The 14,177-nt window shown below is 37.5% G+C and overlaps 1 protein-coding gene across 3 annotated transcripts in view; it reads left to right on the top strand.

The window, feature by feature from the left end:
- The first annotated feature begins 2,798 nt into the window (after positions 1–2,798).
- Positions 2,799–14,177, top strand: part of LOC5578554 (protein eva-1) — a 623,125-nt gene continuing 611,746 nt past the window's right edge. For 2 of the 3 annotated variants that reach the window (XR_002501140.1, XM_021848818.1), the window contains exon 1: positions 2,799–3,697. The gene's annotated coding sequence lies outside the window, so the exon portion shown is untranslated. Of the gene's footprint in view, positions 4,227–14,177 lie in introns of all 3 variants that reach the window. The other variant, XM_021848820.1, reaches the window with a different exon arrangement.

The raw sequence follows: 14,177 nt of genomic DNA, 5'->3' as shown, positions 1-14,177 counted from the left end.
ATATTTCTACAATTAGGCGAAACGAAACGAAATCGTAAAATAAAAATTCCGCCTATATGAGTTCCGTAGAATTCCGTGGAATTTCGTTTCGAAGCATGTTTGACGGAATCATTCAGTATTTCGCATACCCTTAAAGACTATCATCCTAATTTGGTAAAACAAATCTAAGATTTTATTAACATTTTGTTAACAACATATTACATTTAATTTGCCGTAGCAGTTCAGATGTTTTAAGGTGAGTTGATTTCACCTGCTTATAAGAGAAAAAAAAACTTACTTAACCAAAATTTATAACGCAATAATTGTGACAATAGAAGAATGTAACGATTTTTGCTTGAAATTATTAATTATTTTATTTCACATTTGTTCCAATGCTTCAACATTCGAAATTCTATGTAACTCATTGGTACTATACCAGGACGGAAGTTTCAGAACCATTTTCAAAATTTTATTTCGTATTCTCTGCAGAGTTTTCTTCCTGGTATTACAACAGCTAGTCCATATTGGTACAGCATACAACATGACTGGCCTGAAAATTTGTTTGAATATCAAAAGCTTGTTCTTAAGACAATGTTTTGATTTTCTATTAAAAAGGGAATAGAGAAATTTTACATATCTGTTACATTTGGCTTGAATGCTCTCAATGTGATTTTTGAAAGTTAAATTCTTATCTAGCATGAGCCCTAGATACTTAACTTCATCTGACCAATTTATTGGAACCCCTCTCATCGTGACAACATGTCTACTTGAAGGTTTCAAATAAAAAGCTTTTGGTTTATGTGTGAATATTATCAGTTGAGTTTTGGAAGCATTAGGTAGGAGATATCTGCCATTTTTGCAAGTATGTAGAAAAAATATTCAAACTTTTTTGCAATCTACTACAGATGACACGCAGACTTCGTCCTTTGGCGGAGAGGCCCGTGTCATCCGCAAACAAAGATTTTTGCAATCCCTGAGGTAACTCAGGTAAGTCAGATGTGAAAATATTGTATAATATTGGTCCCAAAACTCTGTCTTGAGGAACACCAGCTCTTACAGGAAGGCTTTCTGACCTGGAAGTTCTGATAATTATCCTGAAGTGTACGATTTGACAGATAGCTTTGAATTATTCTAACAATGTATGTTGGAAAATTAAAGTTTTTTAATTTTACGATCAAACCTTCATGCCAAACACTGTCGAATGCTTTTTCTATGTCTAGAAGAGCAAGAACAAATGAATAGCATTCAGATTTGTTGGAAAGAATTAAATTTGTTACACGTGAAGGTTGATGAGTGGTCGAATGTCCATGGCAGAATCCAAACTGTTCATTGGCAAAGATTGAATTTTCGTTGATGTGGGCCATCATTCTGGTCAAAATGGCTTTTTCAATAAGTTTACATACTGATGCAGGAAAGTAAACTGATTGGACCAAGGTATCTAGAATACCTTGGATTAGACGATAGCTAGGAGCTTTTTCAGGATTTTTGTCTGATTTAAAAATTGGAACAACCTTAGCATTTTTTATATTTGTCAGGAAAATATGCTATTTAAAAACATTTGTCAATTATATCAACTAATTATGATAATCTACTTTCTGAAAGTTTCTTGATGAGGATGTAGAAAATTCCATCATCGCCAGGAGCTTTCATATTTTAAAAATTGTAATAATAGTTCTCACTTCTTCCAAATCAGTCCCCCGGGAATTTTCAAAAACGTTCTCTTGGTTGAGAATATTTTCGAAATCCTGAGTAACTTGATTTTCAATTGGACTAGTAAGCCCTTAATGAAAATTGTGCGCGCTTTCAAACTGCATAGCAAGTTTTTGAGCTTTTTCGCAATTTGTTTTCCCCTTTAATGCCGGTATTGGCTTCTGGGATTTTTTTCACAATTTTAGATAATTTCCAAAAGGGCAAGGGTCCAATTGAGAAATTTTATTTTCAAAATTTTTGTTTATTAATTGTGAGAAACGTTTCTTGATTTCTTTCTGCAAATCCTGCCATATAATTTTCATAGCAGGATCGCGAGTGTGTTGAAATTGCCTGCTCTTCACGTTTTTAAGACGGATCAAGAATTTACGATCGTCGTCTTTAATCACGGATTCAAATTTTACTTCACTTTGGAATTGCAATGCCCCTGGTTTTAACAATGGAATTTGTTAAAATTTTAATAGCAATATCAAGTTTTGCTTGTAAGTATGACTATCCATATATGTTTCATATATATCCCAGTCGACTCGAAAATAATTGAAAGTGGAGCTGATAGGATTGAGAATCGCTTCATAGGATATTTGAAACGTAACAGGGACATGATCAGAATCAAAATCAGCAAGAGTAATCAGTTGGCTTCATTGGTGACTAGAGCCGGTTGAAACCATATCAATCGTAGAAGGATTTCTAGAAGAGGAAAAACATGTAGGGCTATCAGGGTATCGAACTGAAGAGCACTCATCAAATAAAATTCTGCCGTTGGAATTACTTTGAGAATTATTCCATGACCGATGTTTCGCATTAAAGTTACCAATGACGAAAAAATGACTTATTGGCGAGTCAATCTTTGCAAGTCAGTTTGAAGCAAATAGGCAGCTATTATACTTTCATATATCAACAGAAACACCTACAATTTCAAAAACTTTAGTTTCAAATGACGAAAACAGTTGATTAATAACGATTAATAAAACATCGTGCCCGGCGCACACCTCTAGCAGAAAATCCGCGAGATAGAGAGAGGATGCATAATGACTTCGTCGAAAGGACGATCTCGTTCCGTTGTGTGCCGTGATTTGAAATTCGAGGCAGTTTTGTTGTCAGTCGATGGAAAGCGCTTCCACGGTGCACATGGTTGTCATCGGGTTGAAGGAATTTTCACCGAAACCGATCATTTGGCTGTTGTGGATTAGTCTCCTGCCACTAATTTTGGGTTCGGAGAGCGCGCGCGTTTGTTGTTGGGATAGAGAAGAGGTCGTGTAATAATCTCGTACGCAAGATTAAGCATTACGGTTGCAAAGTGCGCGCGTGAGGAATTCCGAACTTGTCGCGAGGATGGCACGTGAATAGCCAGGGAGTGTTGCGACGCACTCTAAAAATAAATTAAAACCACGAAAGCGCGAATGAGACAAATGCAAAAGAGGGACCTAGAGTGCGGCAGTTCAACGACTATCTTGTGTCTAAACATACATCAAGCAAACAAGTGAAACGCGTCTCCGTATTGTTGCGTACCGCTGAGCCGAGCTGAGTTATTGACGGTCGACAGTGTTGTTCTTTTTGCTTAGTAGATCGCGCCCTGAGTGTGTTTTCAGCATTCGTGAGAGAGAGCAGTGGAATAACAATAACAGTTTTCCTCTTGGGTGGATATAACAACATCCATAAAGGCGACATAATTGAATGACGAAAATTGGATTACGTTACTGAAGGAGGATCTTCGGATCGGCTGGGATATAAAATCTCATTTCGGAATAACGTTTGTGTGGCAGCTTCTTGGTCGACGATGTACAGTGAATAGTGAAGCGATAAATGTACACATATACTCAGCCTAAACCGGCATAGCTTGGTGGGCTGACAGTGTGAGGCTATCAAAATATCGTATACATTTGGGTCTATTGTGCGATTAGATTCCCTTTTTGGAGGTGTGGGCATGTAATTAAAGTGATATTGGCAGCATCTGTATGCGGAACAACGTATGGTGGAAGCAGTTGTCAACAGTTGGCGCTTAGTGCTAGAAGTATGTATCATGTGAAAAATGAGGCAAATTTGTGAGCTAAATGAAAAAATAAAGCAGTCCGCGTGTCCTCCTTTCGTTAAGGTTTTGGGGAAGCTCTCTCATTTGGTGTTCATGGTGTGCTCTTCTGGCTGAAGCAATGGTGTGATGGTTTCGAAATGTAATTAAAGGAGCTTTTTTATGTTCTTCTCCGCCGACGGACGGTGCTAAGGGAAAGCAGTAGCGTTGAGCGCAAAATTTGTGTGTCTTTGCATAAGAAAAATAATGACGCTGATGACGATGATAATGATGATGAGAAGCTGGCTTTGGCAGAAAAGGATTACGCTACGAGAGGCAAAAAGTGTTGTCATGATAGATGGCTCTTTAATTCCCGGTGTCAGCTGGTACTTTAATAGGATTTGAACGTGAGCTTGAACCTGCAGGATGCTAAAAATGTTATGTTTTGATAGAAGGAATAACTACCTATGTGCAATATCTTTCTAAAGTTTTTAATGGATCAATGCAGCCAACTTTCATGCCAAGTGGACTTCAGGTATGTCCAACAAATTTATTAGCTCAAACCGGAATTCTACAGTTGTACACCCAAGGTCCCCAATTTATTGTCGTTACAATTTTCACCACTGATAAGTTACAACTATTTCATTTGAATACTAAGTTTACTAAATGTTTCCTTATTACTATTATTCCACAAATTATGTTAGAAGGCGTTTATTCCATCATATCAGATTACCTGTATGGAAGATATCTTAAATTTTCATTTTTTTTATTTCTCTATTGTTGGCGATTGGTTGAAGAAAGTTACTAGAGCAACCACTGATTTTGACAGCTTGTATATTCAACGCTTCAAAGCTATAAGTAGTTACATATTAATCATATGAAGTAATATTATGGTCTATCATACTCACAATTCAGTGGGATACACAGGGTGGAAATCAGTATCGTTAACACGATTACACAACTTTAAGTCTTTTGTAGTGGTAAAGAGTCTAATAAGTTATAAACATCGAAACTTATTATAGTTTTTACCTGTTATAGAGTGAATTTTGCTACAATAGAGGTGTGTTCTATGAAGCAATAATTTATTCCTGGTTCTAACCACTACAATCAATTAAATCGGTTGAGCTAATCTGTATCAACCATTCATTAAGTGCATATTATCTAAGAAGAAAACAATTTATACTTTACCCCAGACTTCGATAATTCAATGCAATAGTGTAATAAACCGGGGCCCAGATAGTCGTTGCGGTAAACGCGCAGCTATTCAGCAAGACCAAGCTGAGGGTCGTGGGTTCGAATCACACCGGTCGAGGATCTTTTCGGGTTGGAAATTTTCTCAAGTTCCCAGGGCATAAAGTATCATCGTACCTGCCACACGATATACGCATGCAAAAATGGTCATTGGCATAGTAAGCTCTCAGTTAATAACTGTGGAAGTGCTCATAAGAACACTAAGCTGAGAAGCAGGCTCTGTCCCAGTGGGGACGCAATTCCAGAAAAAAGAAGAAGAAGTGTAATAAACTACTTGGTAATATTATAATGATTGAGCTGCGAGAACAAGTTCTTCAAATTTATTTCAGAATAGCTTCAGTTAGATAGGTAGTTTACTCATCATTTTCAAATAACCATGGAACATAACAACACTTCCTTATCAGGTTTTAGAAAACATATTTTTATACTTTGTTGACATCTATTCCCTTGTGATAATATTGCTCATAGTGGGAGTTCATACCCGGAGGACAGCGAGATCTCTCTGTCTCTGGAAGTTGGTATTGAACTGTGGTGGTCGTGCATCAATTTTGTATTCGTTGACAATTTGCAATAGAATTATTTACTGAATATTTTTGACGGGATATTTGAATCCTTGTAATGCAATCATGAAGTGGCATTATCCTATATGTGCATTCTTTATATGATAAACCATATCATGCATGGTGACTTGGATTGCTATATAGAGGGATTATAAATAACGAAAAGTTTATTATTTTTAAAGCTAAGTGGTACTGGTAGATTTTTAAATATTGTGGATAAACATTCATAATATTATCACATTTTCTCATGTAGAGGATAACAATACTTTTTCCGGTAGAGAAATATTCCCTTGGGCATGTGGTAGTGATTAGTTCATTTCGGTAAAGATGTTCATTCAATAAATTTCAAATTGTCGGTTGATTCCAGATCCTCCACTGACTTGGGCCTTAAGGGGGCAGAATCCGTCATTGATTTCGAAATTTTCAAAAGCAGTTTTTTCGTTCAAAATCAAGAAAATTTACAGGAAAATGTGTTCACTGTATTCTATTCTTCAACCGAAACACAGTGAACACATTTCCGTCGAATAATTTTAAGTGTTGAACAGAAAAACTGCTTTTGCAGTTTCGATGATGACGATGATTACGATGACGGAGCGTTGAAAGTTAAAGGATTACTGTTCTGTTGTTATGTTAATAGCCCCAAATAAATGCACCAACTTTATCTGGTTTAAAGGTTAAAAAAATTATGTGTTCTACTGTGTTTCTACCGAAATGCAGAGGTTTTTTATTAATTTATTTCATACTAGTTGTCCCAGCATTGTCCAGTAGTCTTTGGAGGTTTTTCACAAATCCATTCAAGCCATTTCGTGTCATAAAAACACCGTTCCATTTTTATTTATATAGATAGATAGATATATAAATTATTATAGAGCATGAAAAATTCAAAAATTCCTAATGGTAAAAATGCGATAAAAACGTATTGCCACTATTACTAAAGCATCCTCCATTTCAAAGTCAATGAACTGTAATTCATCGGAACATGTTTAAATGTAATTTTATTTCTTACGAACAATCAGATTTAATAACACATGATCCTGCTGTTTTATGCTTCCCCCCAACTTAAGTTTACTCTTTGAAACGAATCGAAACCACTCTGCGGGTAGTGCATTCATTATTTGCCGAGAACACTACTCAGGACTAAGCAATTCAGCATCTCTCCCATCCAGCGTAGACAACTCGGTGCGGTAATGGTTCAGTTGGTTTGCTGGCACAATCCCACTACTAACAACACATCCACATTAAGGTGGCCTATATTTTTATGAGAAAAATAAAATAGAAAAATCTCCCCAAATTTTACATTGCTTATGTGTGTTCTAATGTGACAATTTGAGCGAAATCTGTCATCTCTAAGAAAGGCTAAAAGTGCTTACATTTTGTATGGGAAAAATCTCTTAGGTAATTACTTTGGATGTGCGCATAACACTAAGCTGAGAAGCAGGCTCTGTCCCAGTGGAGACGTAACGCCAAAAAGAGAAGAAGTTGATTGCCGATTAAAAAAAAAACTTTAACGAAACCGGAGAACTTTTGAAAATATTGAGTTGCCCATTCCACCCCGGGGAGTCTATGGTCAAAAATTTAATTATGGTCCCAATTTTCTCATTTATTTGGTCAATTATCCCCATACAAACTTCAAGTTCGTTCAGCCCCTCTTTTTATGCACAAATTCCTTTTAAACTTTCAGGAAGCTTCTGGGGATCCAAATAAACAAATCTAGGGGTGTAACTCAAGATTTTTGTAGTTTGATCATTGTGGGCCACCCTAATCCATATCCTCACATGCAACCTGACTGCTAGCGTATGCTCTCTGTGGTTGTGGATGGACGTTTGTCTCTATGGAGCTGGGTTGATGCCGACGCTGCGGTTGTTCGTGCAGTAAGCCAAGGTGAAAAACTCAACAGAAGAAATAATTTATTCAAATGTAATCTAACTTTCATCAGACTCCTGCCACCAACGAACGATTGTGACCCATTCTCCGGGGACCTTTGAGATCCTTGCTCGGGAGAAAGCATGCACTATTGTAATACTGCCCTTGTTTGCAACATCACGGATTACACGGGTGTTTGCTGGGTTTGCCTGCTCGCTCGGTTTTCCCGCAGGTGAGTGACAAAAAATTCATAATAAACATTAGAACACATTATGAGCGGTGACAGAGCCCGCAGGATGATGGTCTGGAGCAAAGCACGTTGAGCTCCGAGAAACACTGGAACCGACAATGCGAGTAAGGTACATTTATTACAGCTGCTTTTAACAAGATTACTTACAAACTACACTGTAGCTATGTACATCCAATGATCAGCGAGATTTCCCTCTTACATGAGACAGTTACGCATGTAATGGATACAAGTTGTTAATAATGTTTATAGTATATATTTTTCAGATAAATTACAGCCCCCATATTAATGGCGTTTTTTTGTTGTACATGACTTGAACCAAATTTAAAATGCAAGTCAATTTGATTACAGTATGGCTTATACAAAAATGCGAAAATTATGCAAATTTTATGATTTTACATTACTTTGCCATGTAGGACCATTTTTCTCATATTTAAGCAACCAAATTAATGTGCTCAAGCAAAAAGAATCCAACATATTACTACTTGTTTTAAATTATGAATCGTGGTTTACGGCTAACCAGCCAAGCGTCGTAAAATTTGAGCATCTTAGTCATCCTCTTTTGAGGAGGGCGAATGATGGATGTCATTTTTGGGTGACCCCTTAGTTAGCTTTTTGATGGTGACCGCAAAATTAAAAATGAATGGTGCACTAATGGTGAAATTCAAGATTTTTCTGATAATATTCAAGATGATCAAATTTAAAATGACTAAATTTATTGAATATGAAAACTACATATATCATCAGCTTGATCTGTGTTTTAGGATATTTGAAAAGAAAGATACGTGAAGAAATACCTGAAATGTATCAAAAAATTGAGCTTCTCTTCAAACTGCTAGCTAGCGTAAGAGGGACCCACTAATATGCCAGCTTCCCCCTGAAGAGATTTTCGAACAAACAATTTCGCCAGAGATAACATTTAGTTTGTCTGCGTTTGTTCGATAAAATTACAAATGAATCGTGGCATCGGCTTAAACTCCTGAAAATACGTAAATACCCTAATATTATTTAATGTAAAAGATAGAATCGAACATTTAAGTTCACGAACAAATGCTCAAGGTTTCTTAAAGCAGGGCATCTAGAAAGTTTGAACCTTATTTTTGGATTAAACTTCGAACTTCTGTTCGAATTTCAGCCAAATATATCGCTTAAATTTAAAATAAAATGTCGCTCTTGAAGTGATATCAAATTGCAAAAAAATGACAATTGCCCTGGATTTCAAAATATAATTGGATTTTAGGATTTTAGAATTGTTAATTATTCATTAATATGCAGCTGACCTACGTATGATAAGGTCACATTACTCCAGGTCTTTGATACGGCTTGAAATTTTCAAATGATATAGAGTGTTAATACGCAAATGATCTACATAAGACAATGTCAGATCACTCAAAAACGCATTAACGTTTTAGAAGCTTGTATTTTACAATTGATATCCTTCATGAAATAAAGTCAAATTACTCCAGGGCATTGATATAGCTTACCAATTTTAATTGATGTAGGACCAATTTTAATTTGATACAGGACGTTCAAATACACCTGATCTATTTGGAATACTGTCAAATTTCTCCTGGGTGTTGATACATCCTATAATTTACAATTGACGTTCTACAGGGCGTTAAGATGAACCTAATCTACAAAGGATAAGAACAAATTACTCCAGGGCGTTGATACAGCAATGAATTTATTAAATGATGCCCTACAAGGCGTTAAGATACAGCTCATCTATTTGAGGCAACATCAAATTACTCCAGAGCGTTGTTACAGCTTGACAATCTCGATTGAAGTTATACAGGGCTATGAGGTGTGCATGATCTACATAGAATAAAGTCAAATAATCGTACGGGTTTAATAAAGCGAGAAAAATTCGATTGATTTGCTATAGGGCGTAAATATGCTTCAGATCTCGCCAAGGGTGGTCATATGCACTTGATCTACATGTTAAAAGGTCAAATTATTCTAGGGCGTCGATCCAGCCTAGAGTTTACAATTAATGTCCTACAGGGCGATAAGTTGTATCTGATATACATGGAATAAGCTCAAATTACTAAAAGGTGTATCAACGCCCTGGAGCACGTAGGTTTCGATTGATTTCCTACAGAGTGTTCAGATGCTCTAGAGCTCGCAAAGATCTGTGTGGAATAAAGCCGATTTTTTCCAGGGCGTTGATAAAGCTAGGAATTTTAATTTGATGTCCTGTAGAGCGTCAAGATGCACCTGATCTACATGGAATAAGGTCGATTCTATACCATTACCCGGAAGACCATTACCCGGAATGCAATTTACCGGAAGACCATTTACCGAAATGTACCATTACTCGGAATACACCATTACCCGGAAAGCCAAATCTTCCATTTTCGACGACCTTTCATTGATGCGCAAAACAAATCATGTCACGCTAACCATGGACATTCTCGACTCCCTCGGTTTCCATAAACACTATTTCAAAAGACATCTCCAAACAGCTATGGACCAAATATGTTGTTCTTCTTGCCGGCATTACGGCTCAATTGGGACAAAACCTGCTTCTCAGCTGTTCTAGGAGCATTTCTACAGGTAATAGCTGAGAGCCTATGTCAACCGACCATTTTTGCATTCGTTCATAGTTTGACAAGTATGTAAGTACTCTAGCTCTGAAACGTTGTCAAATTTGTCATCCAGAAATAATTTTGAACCGGCAGTATTCAATTCTACCAACCTCAGCTTGATCTTTCTTAATAACTTCACTTTGCGGTAACGTAAGATTTAAACTGTGAACGAATATCACGATACCACTATTTGATTGAACATGTAATTTTATTTTCGACCTAATTAGAAAAGAATCGCCTGATATAGATCGGAAAACTATGTCTTTAAATTTAGGCTATAAAACTAAATATTACAGGCAAGGATAGAAAGAATAAAAAGAATTATTAATTTTCTTTTATATCCGAGACCACTTGGAACGTACCATCATTATGAATCGAAATCGAAAAAAGCATAACAAATAAGGTACGTTGCATTTGAGTAAATGGAACATCTCAGCATTTAAAAATGTTTACGTTAAAACAGATCAGAATCCAATTTTAATAGTGTATCAAAATATAAAAAAAACACTTATATTGCGAGGGAAGCAACATACAACAGTTCAATTCTTATGTCAGCTTTATAGTTTGGGGAAAGCTAAAAAAATCAAGTCGAAAACTAAAAGTGCCTTGGTGATTGAGAGTAGGGACACTATTCGCCATTGTAACGTCCATCTTTGGAACATCAATAGATCTAGCTATTTTTCTCCGAAAATCATAACTCTGAATTTCGAATTCAATGCCAGTGTAATAAACAGTTTAAACGTAAACGTATTTACCTTCAATCTAACTCGTTCTGCTTCACGTTTCAGCCTGGTATTCTGTCAGCGAAACAGATGAACTGGCTGGATTTATTAAAGAATGTGCCCCGTTTGTTGAACCTCACATGCTTCGTAACACCTTCTATCGCAATATTGAACAGGAGGCAAGAAAGACCATCGCCTTATCGAAGTCCTTTGCGTGTTTCAATCGGGTACGATAACGCACCCGATGTCTTCACACAGCACTGTACCCTATCCATCGTTGCCTTGACCAGTCAGTTTCCCGAGAAAATCATTTCCGCCCATAATTTAACATTGTTCTTCGCGATCGATGGTATCATACACCGCTTTGAAATTGATGAATAGGTGGTGACCTACATATTCGCCACACTTTTGGAGGATCTGCTGCAACATAAAGTCCGTTGTCGATCTTCCACTTTAGAAACCTGCTTGAGAACTTCCCACACATCTGCTTGCTAGCGAAGATAGGCGGTGGAAGGGGGTCAGAAATTTCCAATTTTAGCGTTACGTAATCAATAAACGCTGCCTAACGAGTTTCTTGAGAATAAGCTGCTTCATCTCTTCCACCCCAACTCTTACAGGTGAAGCTTTTTATCCGGGAATAAACGGATTTGCTGTCTTCGCTTCTGTTTGTATCGTTCCACATTTTGATGGGTACCTTGCTGTAGCATCATCGCCTGCGCTGCATTCTTCTCGTCCTAATGGGTACTTTGACACTACTCCAGTTGTCCTTAAGAGGGGCTCATCCTGCAACGCTGCTTCAAGGCTTTGCGTGTAATCAGTTGCGATTTCGGGTAGCTTGAAACGTTTCAAATTGTACCGTGGCGGGTGTCGATACCGAATGTTGTTCACAACGGAAAGCCTTTGGCGCACATCACAAGGTAGTGGTCTGATTCGATGCTTGCATCGCGATAGATTCTGCCGTCGATGATGTCCTAGAAGTATCTTTCATCAATCAAAAATTTGTCGATTTGCGATTCAGTCTGTTGGGAAGATCTCAGATGCACCAAAACTGGAGACTTTGTAGGGGAGTAGGGAGTAGGTACTACGGCCATGTTCTTGGAGGCGGCAAAATCAATCAGTCTAAAAGGCCGTTTTCGTTCGTAAGCCAGTGAGTGCTGAACTTCCCTATGATCGGTCTGAATTCCTCCTCCTAGCCAACCTGAGCGTCAAGATCTCCGATTACGATTTTCACGTCATGGTTTAGGCAATTGCCGTATTCACGATCAAGCTGCGCGTAGAAAGCGTCCTTATCGTCATCGTCACTTGCTAGGTGAGGGCTGCACACGTTGATTATGCTGATTTTTAAGAAACAGCTTTGATGCTCAACTTGCACATTCTGTTGTCGATTGGCCACCATCCAATTAAGCATTTCGCCCATCATGATAGAAGCTATGCCCAGCTCGTGTCTGTTGCCGTAGCTCTGGTAGATGGTATTTCCATAAAATAATCGCTATTTTATTAAACTGTCAATTTGGTGATTAACCCACCTAAAAGTGAGAACAAAATTTTATTTTTCATTTTTATGAATTTAAAATTAAGATCATTTGGGAAAGTTGTAGGTAATATTAAAAGAAACAACTTTGCTGAAGACACCGTATGCATATCTTTTGATTTTCATGTACATTTGTGGAGTTTTTCGTGGAACGCCCCTAAAAATATTATCAGCCTCAACAAGTTGGATATAACAGTTCTTAGATTTTCCACTAAATCACTAAATATGACTGATCTGTTTCTGGCATGTTTGGTTGCTTGTGATAGTGCTTTAGCTTTCGCAGTGAATACCGAACACTGTTTAGCTAGGCTGGCTGCTAATCTCGTGTCTGGTCCTACAATTCCGTACCCAACTTTTCCTTCGGCGAGGGATCCGTCCGTATACCAGTGAGCATATCCTTGGTACCGTTTTGATTCATATTACGGACACTTAAGGCTTCAGTGAAGTATAACCCAGCTTGGACCATACAAAATAAATCATTCTGTATGATTTTTTAGCGTTATCGAGCGTCGGAAGCCCTTAACTTTTGGATGGTGGGTAAAGAATACGCGTCCGCAACTTGAATAATTTTAAATAAATCAAAACGTGTGGCCTTTTCATGATTCTTATTCCGGACGCTCCCTCACTTTTGCCTCATATTCCGGACGCTTTGATTCGAATTACGGACAGCTTATGATAATCATTAATGGAACAGTCAAATCAACAATTGAAATCATTCAACCACTTAAGAGACGTCTAAGGTAGTTGGACATTATAAATTTGCAATTGTATTTATGGAAAAAACCCAATAAAACGAGCCTCGAAAATGAGAACTTTTTGACGGCGAAAATTGAAACATTTCGTGTGAAATGTTTCCCATACAAACGAGAGTGTCCGGAATTTGAAGCTGTCCGTAATATGAATCAAAACGGTATTTTATTTCTATCACCTCTCTGAAAGCAATAAGTCCTAACATAGGAGGCTGTTCAGCTCTTACTTTCGCTTTTACGGACCAATCGATGCAAGGGACCACTTTATTCCACGCTTTTGGGTGTATTTCTGCGAGCTTGCATATTTTTGGTATTTCTTCGCCTGTTAGGTTTTGAAACGCATCTTGAGCTCTCCTCCAAATGTGATTAGAATATATCTTAATAATCTCTTCTCTATTAGTACTGTGTTTCATTGATAGTAAATTAGCTAATCATAGTGCGTCAATTGTTTTATTTTCTGTGTATTCTATGCTATCCAGTTGCAATTTATAAGTAGGGGAACTGGGGGTAAAATGAACACCCTAAGCAATTTTCATGTTTTCTTGTCTATGAAGCTGTCATAATCTTTTTCAATTGCTCAGAATTGAAGAAGGATGTTTATGCTATGTAACAAGTTGAAATATTGTGATGGTGTTCTTATTCTCCACGGTTCGTGGGTTGGGAAGGCCCACCACAAAGCTCTAAATAAGGATCTGAACGATTCCGTGCAATCCACGATCCGAACCACAGTTTGTTGCTTTCTTTTTAAGTGCAATTTCTTCACCACTGTCGAGCACACTCTCCTTAACCCGAATAGCATGCACGGGAATAGCGACACGTGACACCTTTTTGCACTAATCACCGTTGAAAGTCGTTTTCTTCAGGAATAATTTCACGCACTTTGATTTAGGCAAAAAAAAACTACGCTTTAATTTTAGTAATGAAACTAGAACCTATAATTTTGAATACGCGACGGTAAGGAAAAATGTTCTTTAT

Source organism: Aedes aegypti, chromosome 3 (assembly GCF_002204515.2).
Source record: "Aedes aegypti strain LVP_AGWG chromosome 3, AaegL5.0 Primary Assembly, whole genome shotgun sequence".
In the NCBI taxonomy this organism is placed as follows: domain Eukaryota; kingdom Metazoa; phylum Arthropoda; class Insecta; order Diptera; family Culicidae; genus Aedes; species Aedes aegypti.
Note: the sequence above shows the minus strand (reverse complement) of the source record. Positions and strands in the feature narration are given on the sequence as shown.